This window comes from Mustela nivalis, assembly GCF_964662115.1.
Source record: "Mustela nivalis genome assembly, chromosome: 3".
Lineage (NCBI taxonomy): Eukaryota > Metazoa > Chordata > Mammalia > Carnivora > Mustelidae > Mustela > Mustela nivalis.
In genome coordinates, this window is record NC_139022.1 from 139975511 (window position 1) to 139992778 (window position 17268).

At 55.5% G+C, this 17268-nt stretch overlaps 1 long non-coding RNA gene across 1 annotated transcript; it reads right to left on the reverse strand.

Annotated features, from left to right (window-relative positions):
• Nucleotides 1-1546: 1546 nt before the first annotated feature.
• Nucleotides 1547-16943, reverse strand: LOC309862229. The gene is made up of 3 exons (XR_014310367.1): nt 16739-16943; nt 4616-4717; nt 1547-2278 (listed from the first exon to the last, which is right to left on the reverse strand). It is a non-coding gene; the product is annotated as an uncharacterized lncRNA (long non-coding RNA).
• Between the last annotated feature and the right edge of the window lie 325 nt (nt 16944-17268).

Genomic DNA, 17268 nt, shown 5'->3' on the forward strand with positions numbered 1-17268 from the left:
ATTCCTTGGTGCACAACGGTCTCCAAAGCCTTTCTCAGCCTGACTTTGGCCTCCCCCATCTCCAGCACCGGCAGACGGGGTCACGGAGAGGGAACAGCTCTGTGGGGTATGTGGGGTGGGGCTCCGCACTCACTGCCTGTGGAAGACAGTGATCCGAGTTACTACCTGTCAGTTTGCTTTTCCGTTTACCCTGGGGACAAAGCCTGTTTGGTGCTTTCCTGTCTCTGACACTTTGCTCGCTCCTGCTTCTTCCTCTCAGGCCTCAGGCCTCAGGCTCAGGGCCTTCCAAGGCCCTGGACCAGGGGAAGTGGGTTAATACCGTTCCATTTTCGCTCCGTTTCCTCTAACCTTCATCTCCTCATGATGGGCAGTGTTACAGGTTTTCACGGGCAGTACAAATGACTCATCTTAAATGTACAGGTACTGGGGTGCCTGGGTGGCGTGGTGGGTTAAAGCCTCTGCCTTTGGCTCAGGTCATGATCCCAGGATCCTGGGATCGAGCCCCGCATTGGGCTCTCTGCTCAGCGGGGAGCCTGCTTCCCCCTCTCTCTGCCTGCCTCTCTGCCTACTTGTGATCTCTCTCTCTCTCTCTGTGTCAAATAAGTAAATAAAATCTTAAAAAAAAAAAAGTTGTTAAATGTACAGATACTAAGACCATTTGCAGAGAGGGGAAAAATACCGAAGCCGGTGTCTGAGAGGTGGCGGTTGGGGAAACCGTGCCCCGCTGTGTTTAGCCTTCAGCTCAGCCAGGGAGGCTGCTGGGGCAGTGTTGTCACCTCCACGTGGAGGACCGAGGTGGAGGGGAGATGGTGCCACTGTCACAGCCCGGTTTGAAGCAGGGGAGTTGAGGGCTGTTTCCTGCATACCCCACTAGGCTCTTAATGTTGTAGCAAAGATGGCGCCTCTCCTGGTTATGGCGATGGGAAGTAGATGGGGGAGGCAACCCCACGGTCCAGTGGGAGAAACTCTGATGCAGGGAGAGGGGCTCCATGAGCAAACTTTGACCAGGAGAATATTATTTACCTCCCTCTCCTCTGGCTATAGGCTGCACCGTCCTGTTCCCTTGTATCTAGAAAAATCTGGGGATGTTGACTGTTATAAAAACAGTCATTTATTGACTGTTTTAATTGTGCTAATCCCGTGTCTCCAAGTCTCTGTGGGAAGGGAATTTTCCAAGGCCATGGAGTTAGGAGCTGAGCTGGGTTCCTAACTCAGAACAGCCACCCTCGGCGCCCTCATTTTAACCTCTATGCTGAATGTCTCCTCCCCCAGCAACGTTAGCAATCCTTTGGGTTTGGGACAGGGTCTAAATATTTCACTGGGGGACGCCTGGGTGGCTCAGTTGGTTAAGCAGCTGCCTTCGGCTCAGGTCATGATCCCAGCGTCCTGGGATCGAGTCCCACATCGGGCTCCTTGCTCCGCAGGGAGCCTGCTTCTCCCTCTGACTCTTCCTTCCACTCTGTCTGCCTGTGCTCGCTCTCATTCACTCTCTCTCTGACAAATAAATAAATAAAATCTTTAAAAAAAATAAATAAATAAATAAATATTTCACTGGGACATTCAGCCAACTTAGGGCATCTTCTACCTGCCAAGGGGAGGTGGGACTGAACCAGACTGGGTCTTTGCCCTGGAGGAACGCAATCAGGCTGAGATGGAAGGAAAACATCCCTCGCAAGGTCAATAGGGGGCAGACCCAAGTGGCACAAGAGAGAGCCTGAGAAAGGACTGCCAAGGTCTTAGAGGACAAAGAGTTTCCTGTCCCAGGGGGAAACTGGGAGGGCTTCCCGGAGGAGGAGCTGGTGGGTTGGGAGGGGAGGCAGAGATGCAGGAAGGGTGCCCTCTTGGCTCTCTTTGCCCTGGGAACTCTTTCTTTGAGTCTTTCTTACGTGCCCAGCAGGCAGACAGTGCTGGCCCTGACCCCTGGTCTTCTTGGTCGGTAGCCCTCCTATTCCACTTGCCCCACGAGAGGCTCCTGGTCCCCAGTCAGGAGATGGGGGGCCACTTGGGAGACCTGAGCTCTATCACCAGCTGGTGTGGTCACTTCTCCCAGGTACTTCCCCTCTCTGTGGCTCCATATCCCCTCTGTCAAAGGAGATGGTCGAACAGGTGGCCTTGGTCTCTTATAGGGCAGATTCTTACCTGGTGCTGGCTGGTGGCAGGCTGGGGGGGTTGCTCCCAGAGAATGGGCCAATTTGCCCTCCCTTCTCTCCACTGTCTTCAGGAAATATCGTGAAGCTGAGACGGGGGAACCTCTGTCTTCCTGGGAAGCTCCGGGAGGCTGGGAAGGAGAAAATAAACAGTGGCTGTCTGGGTTTTCTCGCCAGGCCTGAGTGAGGAGGCCTCCTTGGCTTCTTCCCTTATATGGCCAGGCTGCTCTGGGCTGGGAGCCCGTCCCTGTGCTTCCCCACCTCCACCACCACTGAGGGCTGGGGGCCACGGCTGGTCACCTGGGACTCTGGTGCTGCAGAGGTCAGGGCAGGGCTGAAGGTGTTGGGTGGATCCCAGGACATGTCCCCAGAGTCGCCTATATAGGCTGGCCTGGCCTCTGGGTTACTTGGGGTGGGGCCAGTGGGGAGGATTTATATGGGAGGATGGGGGAGGGGGGACGGGGGGGTCTCAACCTGGTCCTGACTTTATCCCCAACTCACTGTGTGACCTTGGCCAAGCCCTCTCCCACTTCTACCTCTGTTTCTCCCCGTGTCAAAAGGGGGTATGGAAAAATACTCATTAATCCTCACAGTCAGCCCCACGAAGGGGGAGTTTTGTACTCCATCTCACAGAAGGGAAAACAGGCTTGGAGAGGCCAGCTGGACCACAGCTATCCAGCTAGAAAGGGAGCAAGGCAGGGTTTGAACTTGGGGCTGACTTTGGGGTCTGTGTTCTGATGGGCTGATTGCTGAGGCTGCTCTAAGTGATAACACTCAGACGCTTATATGTGTCATAGGAGACCAGGGGGCCCCAGTGCCCAGGGCCCCGGCCCGAAGGAGGCTGTCCTGTTTTGGTGTCCCCCGCACCTCACACAGGGCTGGACAGCAGACTCAGCTCAGGAAAGGGAAGTCGTGGAATCATTTAATAGCAGACCTCAGTAGTCAGAACTGTGCTATGGGCATCATCTCCCAACTGCCACGTCCACTCTGAGGATTGAGCAAAACAATGGATGGGAAAGCACGGAGATGTCTCTTTTATAATTGGCATTGTCTGTTCATAAGTCCCTTTTCGCTGTGAAGTGCCTGCCTTGTCTCATCCCCAGGCCAGTGTCTCCCAACCTGAGCCATTCTCGCTTGCCCAGCTGCAGGGCTGAGGGAGGAGGGTGGATCTGCTCAGGGCCTGGGCTCTGGGCCCTGGCGGCCAAGATCTCGGGAGGGGCTGCGGGAGGGGAGGTAGGGGTGGGTTGCTGGGAACAGCTCAGAAACGAGCCTTGCACAAGCACCGACATCCTGTGTGCTCTTGAGCTAGCTCATCCATCATCCTGGTATCCTGTCCGACCCGAGGCCCTCTTCCTGGGGCCTGGGGGCAGGTCTCCGGGGCTGAGGCCGGGCTGTCAGCATGGCCGAGAGACCGCAGCTGGCAGCTCGCACGCCTGCTCAGTGTCGGGGCTGGACAGTGGGGGCAGGGGGTGGGGGATGGCGGCAAGGTGCCTGCAGCCCTCTTAATCTAATTTGTTTAGACCCAGGCTCTGAGGCTCGCTGGCTAGGGAGGGAGCGCAGCATGTGTGCGCTGTGCTTGGAGCGCCCGCTTGCTCGCAGGTATGGGCCCTGCCGAGGTGAACAGGTGTGCTGCATTATGTAAGCCAGGCCTGGGCCTCTTCACCTGTCCTACAGGGTCAGCTTCTTGCCAGAGCCATGTGTCCTCCTCCTACTCCCAGATCCTGTTGTCCACTCTTTCCACCCTCAGGAGATCTGGTGCCGGAACCCCTCACTGCAACTGACTGTCTGTGAGAGTTCCTTCACTTACTTCCCCGTGCCTCAGTTTCTCTACCTGTCCTACGGAGACTGTACCTCACCCTGCCTGCTCCACGTGCCAGGGACTGAAACTGGCAAGTGTAGAAGAATGTGATGGATTGTTGGGCGGGGGGGGCTACTGCTCCGGTTTCTTGAGCCTCACTGTTGCCCAGCACCACACACCCCAGGCTCCAGCCTGAGCTCCTGGACCCTTCCTAACCTCTGGGAGCTGGTTCTGTTATCACCAGGCTGACCGACCTTGGGTTCACCTGGTCCTAGAGCCTGGCCCTATCTACTCCTTCCCAGGGATACTTGCTGTCATTCTCCATGTGGCCCCCAAATCTGTTCTCTGTAGCACACAGGCTTTGCCTTGCTAGTTGGTTGGGAGTTTGGGATGGGGTGGACTTTTGCCTCCTGGTTTGTTTTCCCTTCTTTGATTCCATTTCTTTTCGCCCACAACCCACGCCTAGCCACCTTGAATTGCCAGCACCCCCTCCACCAGCAGGGGCCTTCCTTCAAGTCTTCCCATTCCCAAGACCTGGTTTCTTGGTCATTCTGAGGGCTGGGATAGGGAGTGTGTCCTAAGAGGCAGGGCTCCTGCCTGGGCCTCCAGCGGCAGGGGTGGGGCTGTAGAGGGGGTGTGGGCTCAGGGTGGGGGCGGGGGAGACACTCACGGCTCTGTTCTTGGGGACCCCTGCTGCCGCCCTCCTCTCTGGTCCTCAGGAGGGCCCTCTCCGCAGGGTCGTAGCAGTGGCTCCCACCAGCCAGCGCCTTGCCTGTGAGAAACAAAGACACCGATGGCCTTTTAGAAGGATGCTGGGGTGCCCTCTGGCCAAAGCCTACCCTTTGGGGGTCCTGACTGGGCCTCCGGGCCCCAAGGACCTGAGAATGGGCCTGGCCTTAAGTTGGGTCCTCAGAAACTGCAGGCTGAAAGTGCTGGGAACTTCCAGGCCCCAAAGAGCCTGCTCCCCGGGCCCTAGGCAGCCACGGTGCCACTTTGCTTGCCTGGTTTTCAGTGGGTATCTTGTGAGGGGCAAGAAGCCCTGAAAGCAAGAGGGGCCACTTTCCCTTCCCTGCACACTAAGGCCCCATCATGAAAGAAGGTTCTGGAAGGAAGTTTCCCGGCAGGCCTTTGACAAATGGCTCCACCTCCAGCCTCACACGTCAGAAAGGAGCCAATTAGGGACAGGTCAAAACTTGGGGGTTAATATCATGGCCAAGGCCGAAAGGACAGCCCTGGGGCCACCTGTGACCACTTCCAGCTGCACGAGGCTCTCACCCTGCAAAGGCCTCCTTCCATAACCGCAGGTGTGCTCGCAACCATGGCCAGAGGTAGGACTAACTTCCCCGCTTAACTGGGCTTCCGAGACTCCCTGCAACGTGCCCAGGCTCGTCACTGCTAGTGAGAACCAGAGGCAAGCTTGACCCTGGGGCTGCTCATGCTCCCTCCAGCTGTCTCTGGAGCCAGAGGGGCAGCCGGCTGGTTGACCCTGAAACAAAACTCACATCGTTACGGTCATTGCAAAAGCCGCTGTGCCCTCTGCTGGCCTTGCTCATTTCCAGGGAACACAAGGGCCTGGGAATGGGCCACATCTGCGAGCCAGATGGCACCACAGTAGAGAGGGCTGAGGTCAGGGCTCCCTGCAGGCTCACGAACCTGTGCCCATATCGGCTCCCTCGGGAGAGGGCTCCCTGCCCTCAGCTCCCCTTCCTTGGCTCCCTTATGCGTGTGCATGTCCTACAGCCCGTGCTCTCCTTGGGCTCAAGGGTCCTGGGGTTTCTGCCATTTACTTGCAAAGAGCAGAGAAGACAGGCCCCAGAGCCAGGCAGATCTGCCCTGAATCTCGCCCCCAGCTCTTTCAAGCTGTGTGGTTGAGAGCCGGTGGCTTCACCTCTCTGAACTTGGGCCCCAACCTCAGGCTTGTCTGTGAACGTCAGATAAAGTCAACGTCAAGCGTAAGTTCAGTGGGTGGCACACCGTGAGCCCACTTACGTGGCTGCGATTTCCATTATGAGCCCAGGGCTGGGCCCGCAGCAAGACATAGGCACGGGAGAAAGGGAAGCAGGAAGGATGAGGGCAAAGGTCCAGAGAGGCATCCAGAGAGGAGTGGAAGCTGGGGGTGGGAGCTACCATGTGAAGCCCCGTTCCATGGCCCCTCTGTTATGTGGCTTCTCTGGGCCTCTGTTCCCAGGACGCCCTCCCACCCCCTCGACACCCCAGCTAAGTTCACTAGCCTCACACGCTCCCTACTTCCTCCCCAGGGAAGGCGGCTGCTGGGGACTTTTGAGCCAACCCTGGGAATGCAGTTGGAGGCTGAATGGAGAGTCCTGGAGGAAAAGGAGGACAGGGAGAGGAAAGGGGCCCCCACCTGCCTGGCCCAGCAGATCAGGGCTACCTCAAGATGCTCAGACTCTGGGGCAGGGGTGGTGCAGGCAGAGGATCCCCATGCCTCTCCTACACCCTGACCTTTCAGTGAGACCAAAAACGGGGACATGCAGTGACAGTGACAATAGCCTTGTATCGTGACTTACACTGGGACATGCTGTAATCATAACAATAGCTTTCAAGGTGCTAAACACTTGCCAAGTACTTTCTTGTACAGAGGATTTTGCACAGTCCCTCAGGAGTTAGCTACCATTGTCATTCCCATTTTACAGATGAAGAGACTGAGGCCAGCAGAGGTTACAACATGCCTTCAAGGTCATGTGGCAAGCCCAACACACATTTCCACGGCTCCCCTGTGAGACCGACTATTCCTGCTACCTTTTTTACAGAAGGACAACCTGAGTCAGTGTCTCATGGCATTGTGTCAGGCCTGTGTTCTTTTTTACGGAAAGGCAGTTGTGAGCAGAGAAAGCATTTTTCAGTGTAGATGGAGGCGTGTGGGTCCTGGCAAGGCTGTGCATCTCCAGAAGCAAGGAGACTTCTCATTTTGGTCTTTGTTGTGCCTGTTGTCCACAGCTTCCCCCTAGCATGCTGTCTGTTTAAAAAAACACACACACAAAGAAACCTAACAAAGGGAATAGTTTTCCCTTCTGTCCTGTCTACTTCCCAAAGAACTGGAACCTCCAGGGTCCCAGTTTGCTGAGACTGAGTGATGCTTTTTGGATAATACACATGCTGGTTTCTTCTGGAATGTGCTGGAAAAAGCAGCAGGTTAGACACCAGGTCACCTGTAAACAGGCTGTGTGATTGTAGACAAGTGCCTTCCCCTCTCTTGGCCTCACTGTGATGTGGTGGGAAGGGTCTGGGCTCCACGGATAGATAGGTGGGGGGAAGGCTCGACCAGGCCATCCCTTCAGGGTTCGTGTCAGCGTGAAGGAAGCTCTGCATCGATGTTCCATGATCTCATGGAATGAAAGAGAAGGAGCCTCAGGGTGGAGACTGGTGTAGTTGCCTCTCCCTTTCCCCCTTTCCCACCCCACGGCTCAGCCCAGAGCAGGCCCCAGGGACCTGGACCAGGTGGATTTTCTGCAGCAGGACTCAGTCTTAGGACGTTAGTGCTGCAGGCTCTCTAGTCACGCACCCATTGCTCAGACAGGGAAACTGAGGTTCGGAGAGGAGAAGCAACCAGCTCAAAGGGATTCAAGCAAAGGCCCAGCTGGGACTGACCCTTTCTACTCACTGAGGGAGCCTAATCAGTTAGATCTTAGCAAAGGGGCCCTGGGAGGAAGGCGGGAGAGAGGGGGCCTTTAAGTTCCTTTGGCTTTGAAGATGGAATAATCATGACTTCCTTTTCTAAATATCTTTTGGCCCTTCCTAGAACCAGATGGCGGATGTTTGGAATTTATGTTGTAAATAGTGTTTAAGAAGGGGATGGGGGTGCAGATGTCTTACTTTCTCCATCCTCCCAAAGCAAGATCTGGAGGAGGGAGTTGGGGGAGGGGAGCTGGCTCTGATACTGGGAAGAGCGAAGTGAGAGGGAGGAAGAGAGAGGAGAAGGGGAGAATAAAGGAGGAGAGATTGACCGAGAGTGAGGGCAAGAGGGAGAGAAGCAGGGAGGGAAGAGGGGGTGAGGGGCGGGGAGAGGGGAGGAGGGAGAGAAGGTGGGCGGAGGAGATGGGGAAGGGGCTCTCCGGCTAAAGGCTCAGACAGACTCCATCTTGAGTTCAGGAGCAAACCCTTGAGTTTTCTAAAAATAGCTCAGCCTTTCCCCCAGCGGGGCTGGCAGCAGGGAACGGGAGAGAGGCACGCTTGCCCTTTTATGGTAAGAAAAATTCAGATCCTCAGAGGGGGAGCTGGGCCAGAGCCTGTAGTTCTGGACAAAGCCCAGCCCTGGGGTCTGGAGTGGGACAGTCTGGGTGGGGGTTGTGATTTGGTAGGATGTCCTGGCCTGGGTAGCTCCATCCCCTGTGAAGCAAGGGCTGAGGTGATTGCCCTGGAAAGCCCGGGGTCCTGGTGTAGCCCTAGTGATGGGGGTGGAAGGGCTCATAGATATCTGGTCTACCCCATCTCCCTGTTTTTAGAAGAAACTGTATCCCAGAGAAGGTAAGAGACTGCAGGTTCCCTATGGGGACAATTGAGGTGTCAAGGTAAATAGATCCCAGGCTCACAAGCCCATTATTCTAACAGGCAGTGTGGTTAGTGGAGAGAGCACTGGCCTGGGCATCAGGAGACCCAAGACCCACTTCCCTGTTTGCACACAGTTTGCTGTGTGACCGTGAGTGATCTGCTGAACCGCTCTGGTCTCACTGGAGTAATCTGAAGGGCCTTCTTAGCTTTTGGCCTCTCTGGGAATTACAAGGCTGGATGGCAGAGCTTGGGCATAGAATACGCTGTCCCAGGTCGAGGGGAATCTGTAGGCTGTTGTTTTCTTCCTGGGCCTGACCTACTTTCCTCCGCTGGGGCCAAAGCTCAGATGGACGGAGACAGAGACGAGGCCTCACTGGAGACTGAGGTAGATCACGAATGGATCCTCTGACTGTTTAAGCTGGTTGGGGCCAGCCCTTCCCCAGACACATTAAGACTAGGAAAGGCCTCAGGCTCATGGTCATGCTCAAGGTTATGTGGAGGGTTGGGGCAGAGCCAAGAATAGAACCCAGGGCTTCCCCTCCCAGCCTTGGGCTCTTTCCTCTGCAGGAGGCCTCCCTCTGCAGCAGCCAACAGTTTGGGGGATTTTCTCTGGCCAGCAAAAGGGCCTTCCTGGGCAAAGCTGCCAGAGCTCAAACACTCCATCACCCTTTGCCTACTTTTTGGAGATAGTTATATCCTGGCGGGGCACCTCCCTCTCCCCTGATTCCTTTCCTTGGCTTTGAGGACCATACCATCGTTTCTATCTCTGGAGAGAGGCAGGGAAGAGGCAGGGAAGAATGTACAGGGCTGGGCAGCCACTCGGGCAGTGTGATCTTGGGCCAGACCCTCCCTGCCATCGGCCTCAAGGTTTTGTTTGCATCTATCACCTGAGGATGGGACCTGATGTTCTTGAAGGTGCCTTTTGGCTCTAACAGGATTATGACAGGAGGGGCTTAAAATTCCATGCCAGGAATGGTTACTAAACACCTACCCAGATCACCAGGGAGAATGAGATGGGTTTAGTACTGCTCTGTAGCTTTATAGTCCCTTGAGATGGGGACCCAGAGCCTGAGACTCCTGGGAGCCCCCATCCGGAGACCTTCTGTCTATTCTGGGAACCCAGGCTGATTCTCTGACCCCAGCTTGAACCCATAGTTCACGGAGCTCTGGTCTTGAGTGTCCAGGCATCCCTCGCGCTCACTGCCCAGGACACCGCCTGGGCCTGGCTATCCCCTTGACTCTTTCCCTCATGGCCGTCTACCTCCCCAGGCCCTGTATGGTTCCTCTTCCCATCTGCCCACACCCCGTCTCTCCACACTCATTCTTTCTGTGACTCAGCCCAAAGAAGAGGCTTGCTTTCCTCTCCCAGCCTCCCGCGACACCCCCACCCACTGCTGGGGAAGAGGAGGGACAGGAAAGAAAGGGGGACCAAAAATAAAGCATCTTGTTCTAAATTGGAAGTTTTCCTGTGACCCTCCTGGAATTTCCATGTAGACTCTCCGGGGCGTGTGAACAGAACTCCCAAGGACCCCGGCCCCCTCTGCCTCATTCCTGCTCGGGTGGAAGGCCATCGGCTGAGTGTCCCCCAGGGATCCAGTCTTACAACCAGGCTCCAGGTCTCCCTGGTCAGTGCTGGCGCTCCCTGGGAAGGGCAAAACACAGCAGTGGGGTGAAAGGAAGTGGGAGGGAGGAGGGTCCCCCGAGGGCCCTTGTGAAGTCAGGGCAGAACTGATGTAATCCCTAGCTGGGAATTTGACATCTCAATGGCAGGGGAACTCAGTCCTTAAGGATTGTCCCAAGACAGCTAGGGCTCTGATGCGAAGACCCAGGCTGGTGGTGGGAAAGGCCATGAGGCCCCGACTCCTCTAATGTTTGATTTGTCTCCACAGTGTCTGTGCTAAGCTTGTATAACTCTGGTGATGCTCACTGGGGAGCTCACTGCTTCCCAATCACCTTATCTTTCTTTCAACACAGGATTGGAGACTCCTTCCTAATATCCCACTGCCATCAGCCTCTCTGGGGCTGCATGACCCGTCCTTTAGGGCTACAAGGAACAAGATCCTGTTCCCTAGAAAACTGTTCTGAGGTTTACAGATGGTGACTACAGCCCTTGGGCTTCCTATCCCTCTTGACCCCACCCCGAGGTCTCCTGTCCCGTGATTTGACATCTCAGAGTCACCAATGCCCAAGTCCCCAGGTCTCTCCCCTGCACTGGGGCTCTTGGCCTGGTGGTATGGAGGCCCAGGGACAAACAGGCTAAGTAAAGAAAGGGCCTCCCTCCCAGAGACAGGCGCCAGCGGGGACTTCCACCAGTCTATGGAGCTTGGTTGCAGGCTATTCAAGTCACTCCAGGGCCAAATCTTCCCCTACTTTGCCAGCCTCAAACCTCACTGAGCTGCTAGACCTACCCTGTTCCAGCCAAACAGGATCGTTTGCTGTTCTGAAATGTCCTTCTAGTCCCGCCTCCACACCTTTGTACACAGAACTCTCTACCTGAAAAGCCTTCTGCTTTCTTCTCTCTCTATCCAAAGCACACCTCTGCTGCTCTGACTGCCTCCACCCCAGATTTTCTTGCCCTGAGAGTCTGGGGAACCACCGTCACACGTGGGATGACCCGAACTCTCTCCCTTCCATCCCAAATCATGGACCATCACAGCTCGACAGGCCCATAGGGACAGAGGAACTTACCCGAGTGTGTTGGCTGCAGAACTGGGGTCAGAGTCTTAGCCTGAGTTTTTCCCTTTCTCCCCATCTTGTTCGAGCTTATCTCAGCGGACACCCTGGGACTCCATGAGGTTGTTGGGTCATATGCTCGAGGTCTGGCAGTCTCTGGGAAGACTGGTGAGTGCCCTCTGACCCTGGTAGACCAGCTGGGGGTGGGTGCCATGGCCACTCTGACGCCATCCTGCGATGCCAGCCTCCCTCTGGGATACTTTGCCTCCTTCCCCGTTTGCCTGAATGAGGACGAGGAGGAGGATGGTATGGGGCGGCAGCTAGTGCAGCTGAGCTGTGTCCCTGTTAAACTCACAGTATATTTTCCAGTTTGGGGCTTTTCCATCTGCCTTGGAGCATGGCGTGGGGCAGAGATGGGCCATTCAGGAGGGAACCTAGGCTTGTGGCCGTTATTGGGCACTTGACGAGGAGTCGGGGGAGGCTGCTTCTTCCAGCCTTGGTCTAGCTTACTGCCCCCTCCTCAAATCTCTGATGGGCTGTGCTGGGTCGGGGGCACCCAGGACTGATGGGGCCCCCAAAGGCACTCAGCCCAGACTAAGGGGCGCTCATTGGCAAGAAGTACTGTTTGATTGAGGTTACATTTTTGAGCAAGTGTGGGGAGGGAAGGCTCTATCTATCCCCTTACCATAACAATACTTAGTCAAGAAGGAGGCACCAGGCTTCCAACGGTGCCCTTTCTAAATGCTAAGAGTCGGTCCTATTAGACCACTAGGAACCAGGACCAGTTCTCACTCACAGAGTCCCTGGGCCCGTGCTGGGGTGTAAGTAAGGGCATGGGTTCCGGGGTCAGCCACACCTGGGTTTGAGCTCTGGCTTGTTCTCTAACAAGCTCTGTGACTTTGCACAAACGACTAAATCTCTCAGCCTCTGGGTCCCCAGAGAGGGGATGGTACTTACCTCAGACAGCACTGGGCAGGGGGCCCAACCCTTGGGAAGACTTGGTATATGGCAATTGTTATTTTTGAGGGGACAAGGGTCACTTATCCTCCTGGGGGAAAGAAGAGTGGAAGCCCACTACGGCACCTCCTTCCCTCCTGAAGAAGCTGCCTGTAGTACAGCAGTCCCTGCTTCTCCCCAGCTCTGGTTCTCATGGACGGCTGTTGCCCAGAAGCAGATGACCCACCTTCTGCATTAGCTTCAGAAAGTCAGGGGTGGCCCAACGCTATGTCACGGTGCCGACATGGTGACACAGGCACTTTCTCTCCCAGGAAGCATCACATGGAAAATGAGTGCAGCTCAGTAGGGGATTTTGAGAGAGAGACCACGTTCCTATAAGTTTTATCACAGTGGATTGTTGTAATTGTTCTATTATATTATTAGTTATTGTTGATGTCTTACTGGGACGCATGTGTAAATGAAACCCTATCATCGGTTTGCGTGGATGGGGAAAAGCATGGTATGCCTAGGACCCAGTCCTAAGTGTGGTTTCAGGCGTCCACTGGGGGTCTCAAGACTTGTCCCATGTGGCTGACGGGGGACCCCAGTTATCATGTTTTAGCAACTAGTGGTTGTGGAGCACTTCCTGTGCTAGCCCCTATTCTGAGGGTCTCAGGAGTCTTAACCCATTCAATCCAGACAACCCCAATCCCTGACGACTCAGGCATTCTCAGTATGTCCGACATCACAGGTGCTATGAGGATCATCTAGAATTCAACCACCAGCCTCTTGTGTCTTAGCTCTGCTCTGGCAACTCTCTGGCCTGCCACCCCGGTCCCCTCTTTCCCTAGGCGCAGAGTTTCACCGGACCTCTGAAAGCCCGCTGGCTCAGGGGTCGGCCTCAGTTTCCTCATCTGGACAAAAAGGGGGCTGGATGAGTCGGTCTTCATGGGCCATGAGAATGGGAGACTGGTGCTGTGCACGAAGGCATGTTCTGAACTGGACACAAGGTTTCTGGTGGAGAAGCCTGGCTGTCCACAAGCCTCTTTTGCAACGGGGTGGGGGCCGTCTCTGTGGGCTCTTGCATGCGTGGTGAAGGCCCATGGGGCCTGTCTAGACAGGCCGTTAGGATACGGCAGCCACCATGGGCTCTTTCCCCTGAATTCCAGTGGATGATCTGGCTGGCGGCCTCTGCTTGGGACATATTGTGTACTCTCAGGCTGGGGATAGGCCACACAGGCAGTGCCCCGTTCCTGTCCCCAGAGCCTTCTGGATGTTTTGCCACTTGGGGCATGCTGTGTGCATTTCTAGTTACCCACATGGACCGTAGTGAGCAGCATTGTACTTTCTTACCCTTTTCTTTTTTTTTTTTTTTTTTTAAGTAATCTCTAGACCCAAAAGGGGGCTTAAACTCACAACCCTGAGATCAAGAGTTGCATGCCTGACTGACTGGGCCAGCCAGGCACCCTCCTGTCATTCTTTATTATACAAATTGGAAAGAGACAAAATAAAACATGTTGACGTATATACTTCAAGGAATCTGACAATGTTACGTGTGGCCAAAGACAGGGACACTCACATGCAGCCGGTAAGAGTGTAACTTGGCTTAGCCACTTTGGAAAATAAACTGACAGGCAGGTACCCCGGAACTCAGCAAGCTCTCTAGGTATCAATTCCAGAGAAACTTGGGTTCCTGGGCCCCGGGAGACATAGACAAAAATTGTCATAATGACAATAATCCGGAAAAGCCTTTATCACGGTTTTTGCATGACCCCACGGGCCTGAGCCCTGGAGACTGTTCTCTTGGAAAGCTGTGACTGAGGCAGGACCCAGGTGTAGCCCAGTGGGGAGGACCTCAGCGACCATCTCCGTAGCTCCTTGAGGCTCACATGGGGAATCAGATACAGCCCCAAGGGTCCATTGTAGCTCTGGGCCTGAACTTTCTACTCCTCAGGGCTATGTGTACCAGCAATTCCCCACAACTGGCCAGTCTGGGTAAGGGCTGATTTTGCTCAAAGAGCTGCAGGGTGGTTCTTAGAGACCAGCAACAAGCAAGGTCCTTTCCTTCCTTCGGCAGCAGCGGGACTGAAGAGAGAGCAGTGGCTTTGAACTAATACAACATGGGGGTACAACTTCCGGCGAGGTCACGCTCTTAGCCTTGTCTCCTCTCTGAAGTGGGGTTCCTCGTCACTGCTCTCAGAGGGGCTGGGCTGGGCCGGCTAAGAGCAAACATTCTGGAGTTGCAGACTGGGTTCAAATCCCCTCTGTCACGTTTTCATCGTGTGACCTCAGGAAATTCTCTGTAAATTAGGGATAAGGGAACGATGCGGATTCCTGCCTCTCTGTAATCCTAGGAAGATGGAATGAGACCACCAGCCCTTCAGCCTGATACCTGGCTCCTAGGAAATCTTCTGTGTACGTTCACGAGTAATGTTGGATGGTCTGCAGGCAGTTCTGGGATGGAGTGGTTGAGGGGCAGGGCAGGGGGTGGGAGAGCCCTGGAGAGAGAGCAGGGGCGGAGGGGGGGGTTGCCGGAGGCAGCTGGCACAAGACAGTGTGACATTAGTCAAGCCAGTTCACCTTGGTTCCCTCACCTGTACCATGGGGATCATGATTACACCCACGTCACAGGGTCGTTGTGATGACGAAGTGAAGGAATTTCCGTAAAGGCCTTCGGGATTGCCCAGAAAGGGATAATCGCGAGAGAATGCTCTCTGTACCACTGTGGTGCACAGGGCCTGGCGGAGCGGCTGCTTCCATCCCAGCCGAGGCATCCGCTCTCTGAGGGACCCAGAGCAGTGCTCTCTGATCAGGGATGCAGTTGCTTCAGCTATGTCTGGGAAGGACCCAGGCTGCTCGACAGCCTAGCATTCCCAAAACTAGGTCTGTGTGGGAATTCTCCTGGGAGCTGGAAATGAAAATGCAGATTTCTGGGACCCCACCCCGACTCCTGTCAGTGAATGAGAGTACTGTGGTTCAGACGCCACACTGAGGGACACATTGCCCACACCATGTGCTATAAATGCGGGAAAGGAGACCTCACCGAGCCTCGTAGGCATCTCAAGCTGATTCCACTTTGTGTTCCTTCACCTCTGACCTTTGAACTCATGCCTCCTGCCTCTTTCCAGACCCCATTCTCCCTTTAGCAACTCTGAGCACTCTCTGTCTGGGTCTCATTCCCACTTTCCTCTAAACATGGCTAAGGTCATCTTGCCCCTCAGGAGGAGTAGTCTGGCGGTAGCCAAACACCCACCCTATTTACCCTGCCCTTGCATGCCTATGTCCCTCACTCTCCATGACAACCGAGTGATGCTAGAACCAAGACCAGACCCATTTTATAGAGGAGGAAGCTAAGGCTCAGAGATGGCAAGTGACTTGCCCAAGGCCACTTGTCTGGTAGATAAACAAGCCAGAACTGGACCCTGGTGTTTGGATTCCAGCGTCTTTTTGGGCCATTATGGCCTCAGGCCTTATGTGACCAGAGTGGGGCAGGTGAGGGTGTTGGGTGGGCTGGTGCTGGAGGATTGTGTCCACTCTGGGCCCTAGATTTGGCCAGAGCATATTCACAAGAGCTGTGTTGCCTGCATGCCTCCCAGTGTGGATCCCAGGCCTCTGCCCCCACACAACCTGCCTCCCACGTCTCCTGCCGGCCTCGGAGGCCCCCACCACACCGCATCACCCCTCCTGAAACCTCTGCTGTCCGTCTCTCTTCATCCCACTCTGAGGTCCTGCACTCCCTGATCGGTACCTTCCCCACCAGAGGCTGTGGCAGGGTCAGGGGTGGGACAGGCTCATCTTGAGGCCTCAGACCTGTGGGCTGGTTCTTCCCTGGCCAAGGCCCTAGTCAGAGAACATTTAGCTCCTTTCTGTCACTTGAGGCTCAGCCTCCAAGAGCTTCCGTGGGCTTCAGGCATCTGGTTGGGCTCTAAGTCTCCGGTCAAAGGGCAGACTCAGCTCAGGGACTCTGGGGGAAACTTCCTGCCACCAGCTGTCTCTTAGGCTCCAGAAGGACTCAAGAAGCCACATCCTGCATGGAGACCTTGTTGTCCAAAGGTTTCATGATACAGATGGCCCAGAGAGGCTCGGGTGCCTCTCCAAGGCCGCAGGGCCAGGCAGCGAGAGGCCGAGCGGGACTGGAGCCCACGTCCCCGTCCCGCGGCCAGCACCCTCACCTTCCTGCCTCTCTGCCTGTCTGCCAGAGGCTGAGCTGACATAGCTTTGCCTCCTGCTTTGCTTCTTGAAACCATTATTTGAAAACAGTTTTCCTTGCCAGAAGCCCCAGGCTCTCAGAGCTGTGAAATCAAACCTCACAGAAAAGGGAAGAAGCAGTGTCTCTGCAGAAGCCGGGAGACGGGGCACAGACCCGGGCATGGCTGTGAAGCTGGGGACGGCGGGACATTACCACCCACCGCTCCCTCCGCCTCCACCGCCATGTAATCACAGCCACCAGGAGTCCTCCCGGCCAACGGGACTGCAGGTCAGGGCGGGATGGGCACTTAGAGATCATCCAGTCCAGCCCCTGTACAGATGGGGAAACTGAGGCCCAGAAAGGTGGAAGCACAGTGCATGTTAGCAAGAGAGCAAGGACCAGACCCCTGGATATTGCATCCCCCTGGGGAAGATGCCCCAGATGCCCCCCACATTTGCAGACCCCGTGTCTGCCACTGGTTCTTACCTCTCCGGGGATCTGTTCCAGGTGTGGCTCCTTGCAGCCTGGATGCGGGGGCCAGCCCATTTAGGGGATTGTTGTGGGGGTGTCATAGCTTCTCAACTAACTTGACCGGGCCTCTGGCACCCCTCATTGCCACGGGGCATTTTTAAACGGCTGGCACGGGGCCCCCCTCCTCTTAGCTCCTTGCTTGTTGCTCCTTGGCCGCAGACGCCCCTCTGTCTTTTACCTTATATGAGCTGAAGAGGCCAGCCTGGTGTTGGGGTGAGGCGGGTGCTGAGTCCTCCCGGGGCCCCCCATTGGCCCGAGCGCCCGCCACGTGATCGCCTCGCCTTGACCTGCCCCCGGTGCCGAATGTTGCTTTTACCCCCTAAGGAAGGAGTGGTTGACAATTTTCATATTTCTTCTAAATTTGGAGATTTCAGACAATGCTGGGAGGCTTGGCTCCAGCTGCCAGAGGCCCATGTGGAAGTCATTAAGCCAGAGAAGGGGGGCGGGGGGAGAGAGGGAGACAGAGAGAGGGAGAGGAGGAGGAG